Source organism: Bombus vosnesenskii, unplaced genomic scaffold (assembly GCF_011952255.1).
Source record: "Bombus vosnesenskii isolate JDL3184/JDL3185 unplaced genomic scaffold, Bvos_JDL3184-5_v1.1 scf7180000013265, whole genome shotgun sequence".
NCBI classification, from domain to species: Eukaryota; Metazoa; Arthropoda; class Insecta; order Hymenoptera; family Apidae; genus Bombus; species Bombus vosnesenskii.
Window position 1 is genome coordinate 5,926,790 of NW_022882925.1, and position 14,642 is coordinate 5,941,431.

Genomic DNA, 14,642 nt, shown 5'->3' on the forward strand with positions numbered 1-14,642 from the left:
GTCGATTGTTATAATCGTAACGGGGATTTACGACTCCCGTTGACGTCTCTCCTCGCGATTACGTCTCCCCGCAATTGGTCGAATTTACAATATAAGAACGTCTGATGCAACAGTTTGCTGGACATAGAGCAATCAAAATTAGAAGATGATTTGAACTGCTCTTTATAGAGACGAGGAAGCTTTTAAATTGGAAATTAAAATTATACATATCGAATTCTACATATTTAAAGTGTAATAAACGCCATTTAATAAGAATTGACGAACAAAAAGGTGTAATAAATGACTGAGCTAATTTTCAAGTGATTAGATTTCAATGTACAAACGATTTTTGCAGATCCTCTATGTATTGTCTACATTTATATTATCTACAGGTTGATAATGTCATCGAATGATAAGATCAAACTCGAACAACGGTTATTTCGATTTTTATCCACTACATGCCACGCTGTACGCTGAGCTGAAGTGTTTCGCGAAATGAAAGCTATTTCTTCACTACTACCGGTAGTTTCCGCTTCCGCGAATTGTAAATTTCGCGAACAGATTCCCGCCCCCTTCAAACATAACCGCAGCACACAGTGGATTCTCGACTAACCGCTGGATCTTACGGTTCCTCGACTCTCTGAGTATACGAAATAAAATAAATTCGTCCGCGTTTCCAACGTTATCATATCTACCAAGTATCGTTTTAACCTTTTAAGTTAGTAAAAAATCAATGTAAGTATTCATTTAACATCTAATTAATATCCCATTCTCTTTAGTAAAAATCGTTATTTAATATCAGCATATACAATATAACTTAGAAGATAAAAAACATGATAGTTTCAAATATTCCCACATATTTTGAAAAATAAAAACGAAATGTTAGATAGAACATTTTAACTGAGCAATATTAAGAAGTCAGTATTACATCAATTTAAAGTTGACATTCTTGAATATTTTACAAATCAGTCGTTCAATTAATCTCTGAACCAAACACTGGTAAATCTCTGAACTTTGCTTTCAAGTAATCTGTTGAAAAAAATTCAACACGTTCCGCATATTTTTTAATAGAAGTATAGAAGATGTTGTGATTGTAGCGATAGTCGTAGCAAATTGCATCTGATCTATAAGAACCAATCGCATCTAAAATATTTAGTACTGTAAGAGCGAATAATCTTCGCGCTATACTATCAACCAATCGATTCGGGCTTCTACAATTTCATCTTACACACCACAGTTTCGGTAAATAGGATTTCTTACGAGAAACAAGCTAAGAAAACGAAGTTTCAGGATCATATTTCACGTCTCGGATTTTCTCAGCGACGTCTAAAAAAACGGACGTTAAGGCCGGCATGCTTTAACCGGGCGATCGATTATGCAATAGGCTTGAACAAACTCCAAGGGACTTCATTATTATGTTTCATCTTTCATGCATGAGAATTTTCGTTCGCTTCAGCCTAGTTTCGTGGCAAATTCCGCCCTCTCTGTTAACAACGTGAAAGACTAACACGTTGAAAGTTCGATCCGTGGCCGCGATACACCGGAATTAACGAGGCGATTAAAACGATCCAGGTATTTCTGAAATTAGCGGAGTTAGGATTACGTCCACGTAATCGCGAGTTCAACGACGCGTGCCTCAGAAAATTGCTGCTTACCACCAAACTTTTCTTATCCTTTCCTCTTTCCAGACGAATCTTTAACGACGATTTCTTGTTGCGTACATTTTTATTATATGTTATATAATTATATAATTATACGTTATATTCTTTATATATGTAGTTTCACTTAAAAGTGTTAGGACCGTTACTATATTTGTTTCATAACTGAAAAAAGCTTAAAGATTATTTAATTTGATACTTTGTCGACCCAAGTTCATAATAGCTGCGGATTTTAACGTGCATTGGAATGTTGATGAAAAACCAGATGAAAGACGAAACTTTCTGTCACGTGTCGTTTGACTTTCTTTTTCTCTTTGAAAAGTTAAATGATATAATCTCGCTCGTTGTGTACTGACAAGTTTCCTTTTGGAACGACGGAAATGTATAAAACGGGCGAGCGCGTGTGAAATTAAAAGTAGATCAAGAATCCGCGAATTAGAGCGAGCATTGTTTACGCAGAGTGTTTCGCACGAAAAAAGGAAGCCAAAGGGGTAATTTTCCAATGGGAGCTGCTTCGCAACTTTCATCCCGACGAGAACTTTTTTCATTCGAGGATTATTGAGTTGTTCAAACGCTGGAATTCCAGATCAAATATTTATACGTTTCTTTCGCCTCTGTTCAACGTGTAACCGTGATTTCATCATTTTAATCGTACATCATTGTTCGTCGCGCTTTGTAACTTTGTTGGTTTATGTTTTCCTCCTTTGCTCGACGATAAACAGGTTTTACAAATTCTCAGGTATTCTTGAGGGGATTTTGTAAATATGTCAAACATTTCAATAGCAATCATTCCCCTTGTCATTTACAAACGTCTTCCTTTTATTTTCACTGGAATAAAATCGATCGGTGATGGTTTGTTCGCGAGAGAAATAGCAAGGAGAGATAACTTGTCAATTCTTCGTAGCGAAACTCGTTGCATTTGCATCACGCATAAAATGAAACACTTGGCATACGTAACGAAACTTTTGACGGAACAAGCGAATTGAAAATTACGCATGCGTACGCGACTACGGAACCCAGGTCTGAAACTCTTTGAATATTACAAGGTGTGGATGATTTATCAACGTTTAAAGTGCTGCACAGTTTAGTATCTCTGCTCGCGTAATTGCTCGGTGTAATCTCAGGATGCAGCTGCGAATTTATTATTCGACGCTATTGTTGGAATTTAAGAAGTGGTTCATTGAACCGTCGATCTTATCTACGTAAAAAGTTTCATTTCTATATCGGTGCTATTCGATGATACCTTAATTCTTATTCAAAACTATCAATTTATTTATGACGATCATTAATTTACGTGGTTCCAATTAGTTTAATTATCGACCATAAACAATTAATTGATAATTAATACCAAATGAGAGTTCAATTCGAAGCCTACATATTTCATAGGAATTACATGAAATACGCTAAACAATGCGTTGCATTTTGTATATTCGAGTGGAAATCATTTCATTAACAAATCAATTTTCCACAAGGCTTCCGTGAAAGAAGACCAATCGATCGGTCCAAGATACAACGAGCACGGCAAACACAACTCCGTTTAATTAAACACCTCGTTGCCTTGCCGCACGTTCAAAGCACCCGCACAACCATGCGAGCGCAAACATTCTCGAAACACACACACACACAGCAAGAGAGAGAGAGAGAGAGAGAGGGAGAGAGAGAGAGAAAGAGAGAGGGAGAGAGAGTGAAGCCGTAACGTTTCCGTATCGATTAGTGGTAACCACATGCAACATTCTTTTTTCCAAATTATTCGACAAAATTCTACCCATGTTTAATCGCTAGGTTAATAGGTTTCGTTAGCGAACGTACGAATAGAATAATGGTAATCAATACAGTTATTAGTATGACAATGAGTATAAGAAATATTATTAATCAATTAGTATTCTTAAAAAAAGTCACACCTGTTGGCTTTGATTTTTATTACTCGTTTTACAATTCCCTCATGATCCTTCGGCAAGAACTCTCGTATGATTCTCGATCACATGCATGCTATGTATTCTGGGCACGTGCCATCGTGCAACTAAATCTCCACGTGACCACCATGCATCTCAATTTCCATACGCATTCTCAGAACCGCTATATCATAGTATAAACATTTTATCTGTTCCGCTAGGTCTTCAGTTATTGCTCCTCCATTCGAATTCTATTGTCACAGTGAATGCGTTAATTATATGTATTAACTCAACGTATATAAAAATGTATTAATTCAATGTACGTATGTACTTATAACCCAATGTATACATATATAAAATACTCATACTTGTATGAAGTTTGTGAAATACTTTCAGAAAGTATAAAATAAAATCTGTTAGAGGAAAGCTGAAATGAATTAAAATTTTGAATTATGATTTGGTAAAAGCATACGTGTATTATTTTGTACATGCATTTTTTATTACAGTAAATGTATTTAATATATATAACCTAGTCGATGTATGCAGAATACACGTATCAAGTAAAGTCATTCATATATGAAATTCAGCTACTTTTACTTGTAGAAAACACGAGATAGAGTCTACGTTCCAAATACCTGAATTTTTAATCAAGTTAGTTGAGTTTAATCAAGTTAATAGAAGCATACATCCATTGTTAAGCATGCAGTATAGCGAATTAAGAACTAATATTCCTGTATTTATAATCGATAACTTTACTAAATCTTCCGATTACTATCAACTCTGTAATAGATTCAGTAAAGGTTAACTTTTACCGTAATACGCTATCGCCTCTAAAAGATCAGGAAACTGCGCCTCCCTCGAAATAAATTCTAAATTAATCCGGACGACTGTAACAGTCCTATGATACGAGGGGTAGTTTAAGCGTAGGGAGTGAAAGCTGGTGGTTGAAACGAGGCGGAAGTCATAAGGGAAACCAAGGGCTGGCATTGTCTTCCGGAGGCAAGTAGGTTCCACGTGCTGTTGGCAACTTGGGTAATTATGTCGTGTCCGCGTCTCTAACCAGCCCCGTCACACGAAATTGCAACCTGACACCGGTCGTTCTCTCGCTTCATCCTTGAAAATCACAGCACCAACCAACCCATATATATAATATATACTCGTTGCTTTCAATTAATCCTTTTATTCTGCACCCTCTAAAATTGCATGCTCGTGAACCGCCTACGAATGGTCGGTGTTTTCAAAACAGGACGATTATGGTTATTAAATGGCCGTCCTCCCTTCGCTCTTCTCCACCCGCCTGCACCTTCACGAGCGTTATTAAAATCGTGAACCAACCCTTTCCATCGACCAGAAGGGGCAAGTTTTTCTGCTCGGTACGAAACTCGATTAACGAAATTGGACGACGACGCCACAGGTGTTGTTAATGATGAGTTACTTCAATTGGTTGTAGAGAATATTGCCACTTTCGCTCGAGTTCCAACGAAGAACGTTGCCAACGTCAGACTATTTCTACCTAAATAGAAGAAAAATAGAAATTAGTGTTACTTGGATCGTGCAGATTGTTTTTCGATAGAGGTTTGTTAAATGATTTGCCTTCTATCAATTTCAGTTCAAGCAATTATAAGAATCTTTTTACATGATAGAACTTGAGTATATCGTTAGTGGACGTTTACAATACACAAGATGCAAATTGTTAGTATTAGTAAACTCCTTCGCATACCACTGACAAGTTTATTAATGAAGCAAATGAAATTCCAGAAATATAGTTTTGGAAATAAAGGTCTTTTAAATATATTTTAGAAACAGATCCAAACTACAATGGTTATACATTATTAATACGTATTAATCTGTAAATTCTATTATACGTATTAATCTGTAAACTCAAATATAATTCTGTTTTGCTAAATTATACCGTCTTCCCCTTTAAACTCCTTCTTCAGTTTCCCTTTGTACCATACGGACCTTTAACTCGGTATCTTCAAACAGTTTGTCAGCCTCATTGCAACAATCATTGAGTTCCATGGTTTATTCTTTCTAATCTGCGAGGATTAACATTGACGAATCGGCTGAGAAGGGAATTATACTCGGGAAGAGCAGAGAGATTCGAAAAGAGCAAGAACTGGGTCGAGAGACGTTTTTAAACGGAACAGCGACATTCTAAAAACTCGTCAGCAAGCAAAAGTCGATATCTAGGTCTGATGCCAAAGAGTGAATCAGGTTTTACGCTTCTCATTTTCTTCTTTATTCCTTGGATAAGTCTAGAAATTCCATCGTTCGAAAGGAGCAATCGAGTTAATCGTCACTCGAATTCCGAGGTCCTAATTATGCGTTCTGGATAGCAATTCGGGCGGTGAGTTTAATTACTCCCGATAATCGAGTAGATCCTTCCTAACCTCCTTCTCAAAGGACCTACGGAACAGATTGCAGTGACTCGAGGTGCTATTCCTGACATCGAGCCGGAAATCAGGGAATATAAATGAGAGACACCTTCGACGTAAGGGGATTGCCTGGTGGCTCCATGATTCCCGTTTGAGTAGATAGAACTTCACCATTGAAGTGTCGGGAACATGATTGCTTGAATTATTTAAAATTCTCTGGAACTTCAACAGGCGGACGTATTTTTAACGTTCTTGTCAAATATCGACGATCTTCGAACTTTCAAGACGTTATTTTCTTTTGAAATTTCGTTATACTCAACAATACTTTCAGAACCTGGGGACCAAATATAAAGAATCCATCGATCCTTGTTTCTTGAATAAAAAAAAGCAATGTGGTTGAACCTCCAGAAACTTTACTTTTATTTTCTCTTATTTGCAATTAGAAAGTTATCTTCTTATCTTCTAGAGAATTTAAAAGTTTAACCGAGGATCGCGCGAAAGAATATGATAACTTCAATTTTTTCTTGATTTTCTGACCTTTGTGTCATTTGGTGTCTAGAGAGAAATACTTCAATGCGAGACAATTGATGAAGTTAAATCCACGATGTTTCGTAGGAAACGAATAATATTAATTCAGTTGTCACGTATTAGGTTGTCCGGAAAGTGTCTTTCTTTTACAGACATGTCTTTTGCAACGATGCATCTTTATACAAACATGAAACCTAATCTGTCGAACGTTGTAATCTTTATCTTGATAGAACAAAATGGATCATACGTAATTCGACGAAATGATATGAAACGGAAAATGTTGTGCATCCATTATTTCCTTATAAAAGGAAAGAAACTTTTCGGACGACCTAATATATTAAGGGAATAATGATTGAAGCGTAAGAATTACGCAAAGATCGAGGCAACCAATAATTTATTTAAAATGATAGAAGGGATTTGTAATAATGCAATCATTCTTATAGCGAAGCCATTATGGCTGCCATAATGCAACGTCAGAAATTACATGCAACATCAAGCCATTGTCATGGCAACGGTGTTAGCTTCTCTGTAGTCACTACATAAACTAAAGCGGGTGGTTTCTGGGAGTACAAACTCTGACCAGGGGGTGGCTTTACTACTCCATAAATCGCAAGACATTGGGTCGGTCGTGTTCCTGACATTACTGAATTCAGTGTGTACAACCAGATATTTATTACATGTGTAATAATTCATGAGCCGTGCTCTGTAAATTTCTTATTAGGAGATTTCTTTGTCCCGTGGTATCCACGTGGTGCAAGTTATGCGCCTTGCGTTCATAGAAATACAGAAATTTTCCTTCCTCTCTGGAAATTGGAAATTGCAAAATTTATCAAGGTAGGAGAAACACAGTGTAATTTATATATTACAGACGAAGAGAGATTGAATATTTATAGATTTAAATGATCTTCGCGGAGTTCTTGATTGATATATGAAACGCGAATATTATTCAGAATAATTGAATGTACTTAGTAATATAGAGGAGAATATTTGCTACCTCTGGGCTCTGAATATTTTAATTTAGTGAAATATTCCACTAATTAAGCGTTTAGTCTCTTCTTCTAAATGCCAATGAACAATCTTATTTTCAGAATTAATTCATTGTCATTATTTATTCACAGATTCTTTCACAAAACTACCGACAAACGGTAATTTTTCTGGTATCATCGAGATCTACCGGCACCTAAAAACTTCATATGAATTTTCCATTTTAAACATTGTGCTTGACCTGCAGTTTTTTTCAGATTTGTGTATATTATGTTCATCGTATACATTCATGTGTTAGAAGAAAAATATAAAATGTCAAAAGATTGAAATATACCGATGAAATTAAAACGTGGTATAGGAAACGATCTATGTCGAACAAACTGTATCATAAATTTCAATTAGCAAACGATCGAGTTAAATATTCTTGGAATGATCCCTTATTGAATAACAACGGGAGAGGATTGTTTAGAAATTCAAGGCATTCCCAAGGGATTTCGTGTGTCCTGGTACAGTTCAGAGTCAACCATTCGCTCGTATAATGAATACTAATACGTCTCTTGCATCGAGCTAAGTCTAGATAAAGGAGACTGACATCCCTTGTTAGTTTGTCGTTGATTGAGCAGGGTATGCCGGAAGAGGTGAAACTTTTAATTAGTTACTGATCCCTCGGACAATATAATTCCTTCCTGCGGGACGGTAGCATGACAGGAATAAATTGAAATTGCTCCGCTCGCTGGTTTAACATCCTTTCGGCTAACTCCTTGGCTTAACGATTGAGAAAAATCGCCCTAATCGAACACCTGAATCGTCCTACTGAATGAATTACCCAATTAAACCGATCTCGCGATCGATGAACACAAGCTGACGCTTTATTTATCTTCTTCTATAGGATAATCTTGTAGAGATGAGAATTATAGAATCTGTTTTAACCTTCTATAAAGTCTTATTCGAATGTTTGTCCATTTATGGCAAATTCAAAGGCGATACTTAGCGAATTAGTAATAGTAGGTACAAGAAATCCCAACTCAAGATTTCATTTCATTAATTATTATGTTTACAAAATTAGTCAAACTATTCAGAAAGAGAATTCTAATTTGTTATAATTTCTCATTATGACTTAAGAGTTACGGGCTATTAATTGCTATGAATAAACTCTTTGATGTCAAAGGAATGGTATAACAGGACAGTAAGACAATTTGAGTATTAAGAAGTATAGATAAATGTAATTTTGAACTCACATGGAGTTATAGAGTCAAAGAGGAATAAATCGAACCAACCATTGAATGTTAAATATTTATTTAAGCATTCGCTGGTTATCAGAAACGATTCTTTTCAAAGACAATACCTTTGTTCACATATTCTACGTTTCTTCATGGTCTTCTGCATATTTATTATTTATCTCGAAGGTATCTCGACTTTTGCGTAGCGCAGATAACTGCACAAACGTCCTTTATGATATTTGACAGATTCTATTAAGGAACTCGTATCATCTCGTTTTGCGTCTGTCTTTGAACATGGTCTCTCCCATTTGCGTTTCCAATCGTACGATGCCAAGTCTTCTACACGTAACTTGTATAAACTTAAAACAACGATTGTTCTAGCTTCAAGGTAATTGTAATTGGTTGGAGTCCACGTTGGCTCCGTGTGCGAGAGATAGTTTAGCATTTAGCATTCGATGGTGTCTTTTGGCGAGCGGGAGAGGAGAAAGCGGGAACCTGGAATTCATGCAATGTCGCTCAACTTAATCCGCTTGAAGAATCAAATCCTTTGATGGCGATGCGTTTAGAAGCCTCCATGGAGCACAGGAACGCCGAGACATTTTTCGTAGAAAACCAAGCGTGTCATACCCCTTCCTATGAAATTTATTAAATTTCTAGCTGCCTCTTTTTACCTTCAATCTGTACCTTTTCGAGACTCCGTTTAAGCCATTACCTTAATCATTCCGGTTTTGAGATAATTAAATTCCTGCGGTTTATATTCTGACTCAGAATTTGGCTAATAATTTCCTCTCTGTATAATTATTTAGGAACTGGAGGAGCGTGAAAATTTGTTTATTGCTTGAAACTCTGTATACAAATTACCAGATATTTCTATCGATTGATTTGGAATGAAAAAGATGAAAAGTTGCGTTATGACAGTTATTATCTATAGAAGTTTCGGAAAAAGAGTTAAGAATAAGTAGAATATGGTTGAGCTCCGTTTATGCGAACTTGTTTGGGGACAAGTAGCTTAATAATTGGAGTTTATATAATAGGAATGTACTGATCCTTCTCATTTTCGTTTATACAATAGGAGTTCACGTTCAGACAGGTAGATACAATCAGCAGGTTCCTCTCTTGTCTTGTCTAATATCTTATTAACAAATAATACTAGTAAATTGGTAACAAGTTGTAGGTTATAAACTCCTCTTTCACAGTTTCATAACTTTTTGTCGAATAGGATAATCAGATAATTTAATTCACTAATAATATTATATCAGTTGCGCAAGAGAACCCTCGTGTTATTTTAATCAGGAATCAATTAAAATTTCACTCGGACGAATTAAGTTGATGGAAAGGAAGAAAGCGACAGAGCTCCATGACGTTCCAGTAATAAAAAGAAGAAGAATAAAATCTATAGGATCATTATTATCTTTTCGCGCTGGAGACCACAGGAAATTATACACATACAGAGGAATACAGAGACAGGTAGATAAGTGTTGGAGGATTGTTAGGGATCTTGTTGAAAAGTTATTAACCGTCAGTGATTATAGCTAGGTGACAACGTGGATACGCGGTCATTAGAGTTTCTACGAACGGAAGTAACTACATCACCGTTTCTCGGTGAATCCTAAACCCGCAACGATCGACCTGGACACGTTTATGGACAGTATAATGGCAGGATCGTCAAGGGGAAATGCCACGGAATAGGATTGCGTCCCGGTGAACGCGAATATTCTGTTATAACTATGAGGAAACCCGCAGGATCCGGCTGCGGTGATCCTTGTATTATCCTCCATGCATCTCAACGTGCAAGGATAGAGACAGCAGTTCAAGGATCGTTGCGAATCCCGTAATCGCGTAACTGCATATCAGATAGGCGTCATGAACGGGTGATTTGCTATTTCGCGAATCGTCTGGACATAAAGCTCTTGATTTGGCAACCATTTTCGAAACGATTACCTTAGCGAGTGTGATTTCGCGTATCGGATCTTGCATCTCTCGTTTGGATAGTTTGCAAGATTCGGTGATAGAAAATGTATTCCGACGAAGGATTTTGCTGCGAACAATATTGTAATTTTCAAGCTTGCACTATATCTTAAATCTGAATTTCAAATTTCCTTAATTGCGGTTTTCGAAAAAAGGGTAAGAAGTTTGTTAGGTAAAGTTATTCGATAAGAAGTTTATTAGAATACAAGATCTGTACGCTGTATTGGAAGTCAAGAGAAAATTATTTTATGAGAGCATCTTTCGATCTTTGAAGCATTTCAATGAAATGCGTATAACATTTTTTTAAAAATATATATATTGAAAATCGATAGAAATTTAGTGCTAAATCGAAGACAATTTAAATAGATATTTCGTTTTATACAAACGTATAAATTGTGAGATTTGAAAGCTGCTTCATTTCGCGTTTATTATTTCACGTTATAACGATCCTGAAAACTTCCGTGATTACTCTTTAAATTTTGTTTACGATCACAAGTGAAGCTGGTCTATCTTTCCTCCGATTTCTTTATTTTCCCCAGGCTGATTAATTTTCCTTTTCGATTTCGTGCTCCGCTATCTGTGAGACTAGAATGCTGGATTTGCTCTTGGGATTTCCACAAACTATAAATCCTTGCGTATAAAACGATCCTCTCGTAAAACGAACAGATGTAACGCAAAAAAAAAAAAAAAAGAAAGACTGAGGAGATTATTCAAATAGCGGAGAATCAATATTTCGAACCATCTAGGTATCTAGGAACGCTTTAATTTTGCTTTCGATGTTCCGGAAAAATTCTGGATATATTATAAATATTTGTTAAAAACATATTTTTTTAATACAGTGTGATGTCTGTATGTATAATAGTGTATATATGTATATAATTATTATGATATTTTATATCGTGAAAATTTAACGAGAAATTGTCAGAAAAGATATAAAGATTGGATATATTGAAATGAAAATGGAGTACAAAATTTCTACTATTTGTTTCCAGTGGAGATAATTATTTTACAAAGTTTGGTCATTGTCGTGTGATTACACTGGAAACAAATTACTCGTCCTATCTAATTTATGTCGATATCCCGTAATCTCGTTGGCTTCCACGTATTCGGTAATAAAGTTTGATAAGCCATCCATCCATCACGATGAACTGCACATAAATCATATTTCGTTCGGTTCCATGCATCGATTGAGGTCTTCTTATGTTTAAATACTTGGATGCTAGGACATATGAAAGAATTCCTATGAATTCTCTCAAACCAAATTGATTTGGTTTGCATATCATTGGATAATCTTCTCGAAGAAAACTTCTTTCTGCCGAGTATCGACCCGCTAAGCCCTATTATTATCAGGATAGTTACAACTCAAACTGTCCTTCGTTTGTTCTTTTCAATGAAAATTTATGAAAAAAGATCAGGAATATTTTACCCAGTGGCGTCTGTGAATTTTTCAGAATTTTCGGCTGCAAAATCGATAAAAAAATTCAAATTCACATTACTTGTCAAGAATTATTCTCCAATCCTAAAACTATTCTACAAATTCCAATTCTGAAATTCTACATTCTGAAATAAATTTTTTAATTGAAAAAGGAAAGGGAACAAAAGGCTTTAAGACATTGTTTTGTAGATTGGTGGACTTTCTAGTCTTACAGTTTTTATCGTTTATCGTGAATTAATTGGGATTATCGTTAGATCGTGAGCAATACTTTGCGATATTCCGCGATTGTCAAGGTATTTGCACGGCGCTCATAATTGTCCAGGATTTTGAACGGCCGATTAAACCGGACCGTTCGCAAGAGAACGCATCGAACGCCAATCACCGGCGTCAGGCATGTGTACATACCCCCGTTGCACGATGTACACATATCAATTTGCATTCAGTATAAATAAGTCGTGCGTGTGGGCGTTGTTGCCCTAAATGCGCCCATATGGATAGCTCGAATTTACCATTGCAGCGTAACGTGCAAATCAGTCGTCCGATAACAGCGGCAGCTTCCACCTGAACAATAATATTGTCCACAAAACAACTGTACCTATGATTTACGTTTATCATGCTCGGTTAATGGCACTATCATACGGAAACGATATACTCTATCTTCGTTCAATTATCACGATTCTAACGTTCGTTTCTGTTACGTGAATACCACGCTATGAGAATTTATTCGCCTTGTCACGTAGAATATTCCTGAAGAATCGGATTCAAAGATCAAGAAATTCGCTTTCATTTCTTATCCCCTTTGTAGATTGTGGATTTTATAGCGATATTCGACGGAGAATTCAGGTAACAAGATGTATGCGCGTGTATCATTTCATACTATATACGAAGGAATTCTTGAAGAAGCCGAAACCTTGCGTTTTATGTATATACGACGTTTCGAGAGTTGCTGTGTGAATTTCCTTCCGGAGTGTGCGCTATTTCGAATGCACACAATGGAAATACTCAAGCTACGAGTAGCTAAAGACAGTTTTAAAATTTAAATTTTCATCGAGACTGCGCCAGACACGATCACTTTTTCACGTTGCTTCTTTCTTTGAAAATTTTTAACAAATGCACCTTCTACGACAGAGAACGCTACAAGAAATAATTTAATCAGGTAATTCAATTTCTGACATCATCATATTAAATTTCTCCGTACTATATTCGCGCAAAAGTTCATGTCCATGGAAAAGCATATAGTTCATAGTTAATGCAATATGACGACAGATTCGGAAGCGCGGATAGATTTTCGTGACTTTTTCATAAGGGAACGAGGACAAATTTCGACCACCTGTCGCGTTCAGGAGGCCTAATCAGTAATCAGAACTTAGCAGATGGTCGTGTCCACCTGTCGGATTTCCTCGCGAAATGTCCGGCACATCGCTAATTAATTGTCCGCAGCTTCGATCAGCTAGGCACAATTAAATTAGGTTGCGTGCGTCGCCTCTGAAATTCGACGTTAATGCGTTTAACAATTTCGCGTTCCCTTCTCTACCTAATTATGCTGTGGATTCACAAGTGCAGATTTCCCATTCCCAAAGCGCTTTTTCTAATTTTTACTTACATTGTTTTAACAGCTCTTGATGTCAATTTTGTAATATTATGTTATTTAATATTTATATTCAATATTTTCTTCCTTTTATAATTAATAAATATGATATAAGGGACGAAAGTATTCTACCTCTTTTAAATGCAAATTTTTCATTTTCCACCTTTTACAAAACTTAAATAAAGAAATTGAGAAAATGTTACAGTAAAATGACGGCCTTTGTAAGTAAATTCCCATGCACACGTTGGAACCTTTCACCTGGAAATTGATTGCGTAAGGTTCGCCTCTCTTCTTCTGACCAACGTTTCTCCTCGTTGCGATCGTTGAATTTAGATGCGAAGTATCCTTGTTGCGCCAGCAATCGTGGCTGCTGTCATTGTCCACGATACTTTTCTTTTTCTGGATTCTTTTATGCCGTCAATGCCACTACTATAGTAAAGTTACAGTACAATGTTCTTCTTTGAAAAAGTTAAAATTGTAAAACGTATTTACCTTCGTAACTCCATTATGATCTTATACAGTTCTTTTTTCTTTACTTCTACTGTAATTATTGCGTATACTGAATATACTGAAAGGAAAATAAATATGTAACAAAATATTTCTTTCATAATAATTAATTAAGATGCGTGTATAAGATAACGTATTGAATAATTCAGAAAGATCGTTGCGTTTCCAAAACTGTAAACATTTAAGAAATAACGAAATGTTTAATTCGAATAAATGTTACTAGTTGGACATTGTATACGAAAAAGACCTAAAATTCTTCACAAACGAAATCATGAAATTACCATAAAGTTACAAAAGTTACCATATAAAAACGCAAGTTATTTAATAAAGTTCTAATTTTATGAAATGTAGATCAAACTTAAAAAATTTTTCTTTAAACTTTTTTACAGATTTCTTTACGAATTCATCCAACATCCCGATAATATAAAATTGAAATAATTGTATCGCCAAACAGTTTTGTTAAAAATTCGATAAGAAAGGCGAAGATTTTAACAGACTGGAAAGA

General features: G+C 35.9%; 1 protein-coding gene across 4 annotated transcripts in view; it reads left to right on the forward strand.

The window, feature by feature from the left end:
• The window catches only part of LOC117243438 (inactive rhomboid protein 1), a 299,403-nt gene that overhangs the window by 132,415 nt on the left and 152,346 nt on the right, over positions 1-14,642 (forward strand). The window lies entirely within an intron of this gene.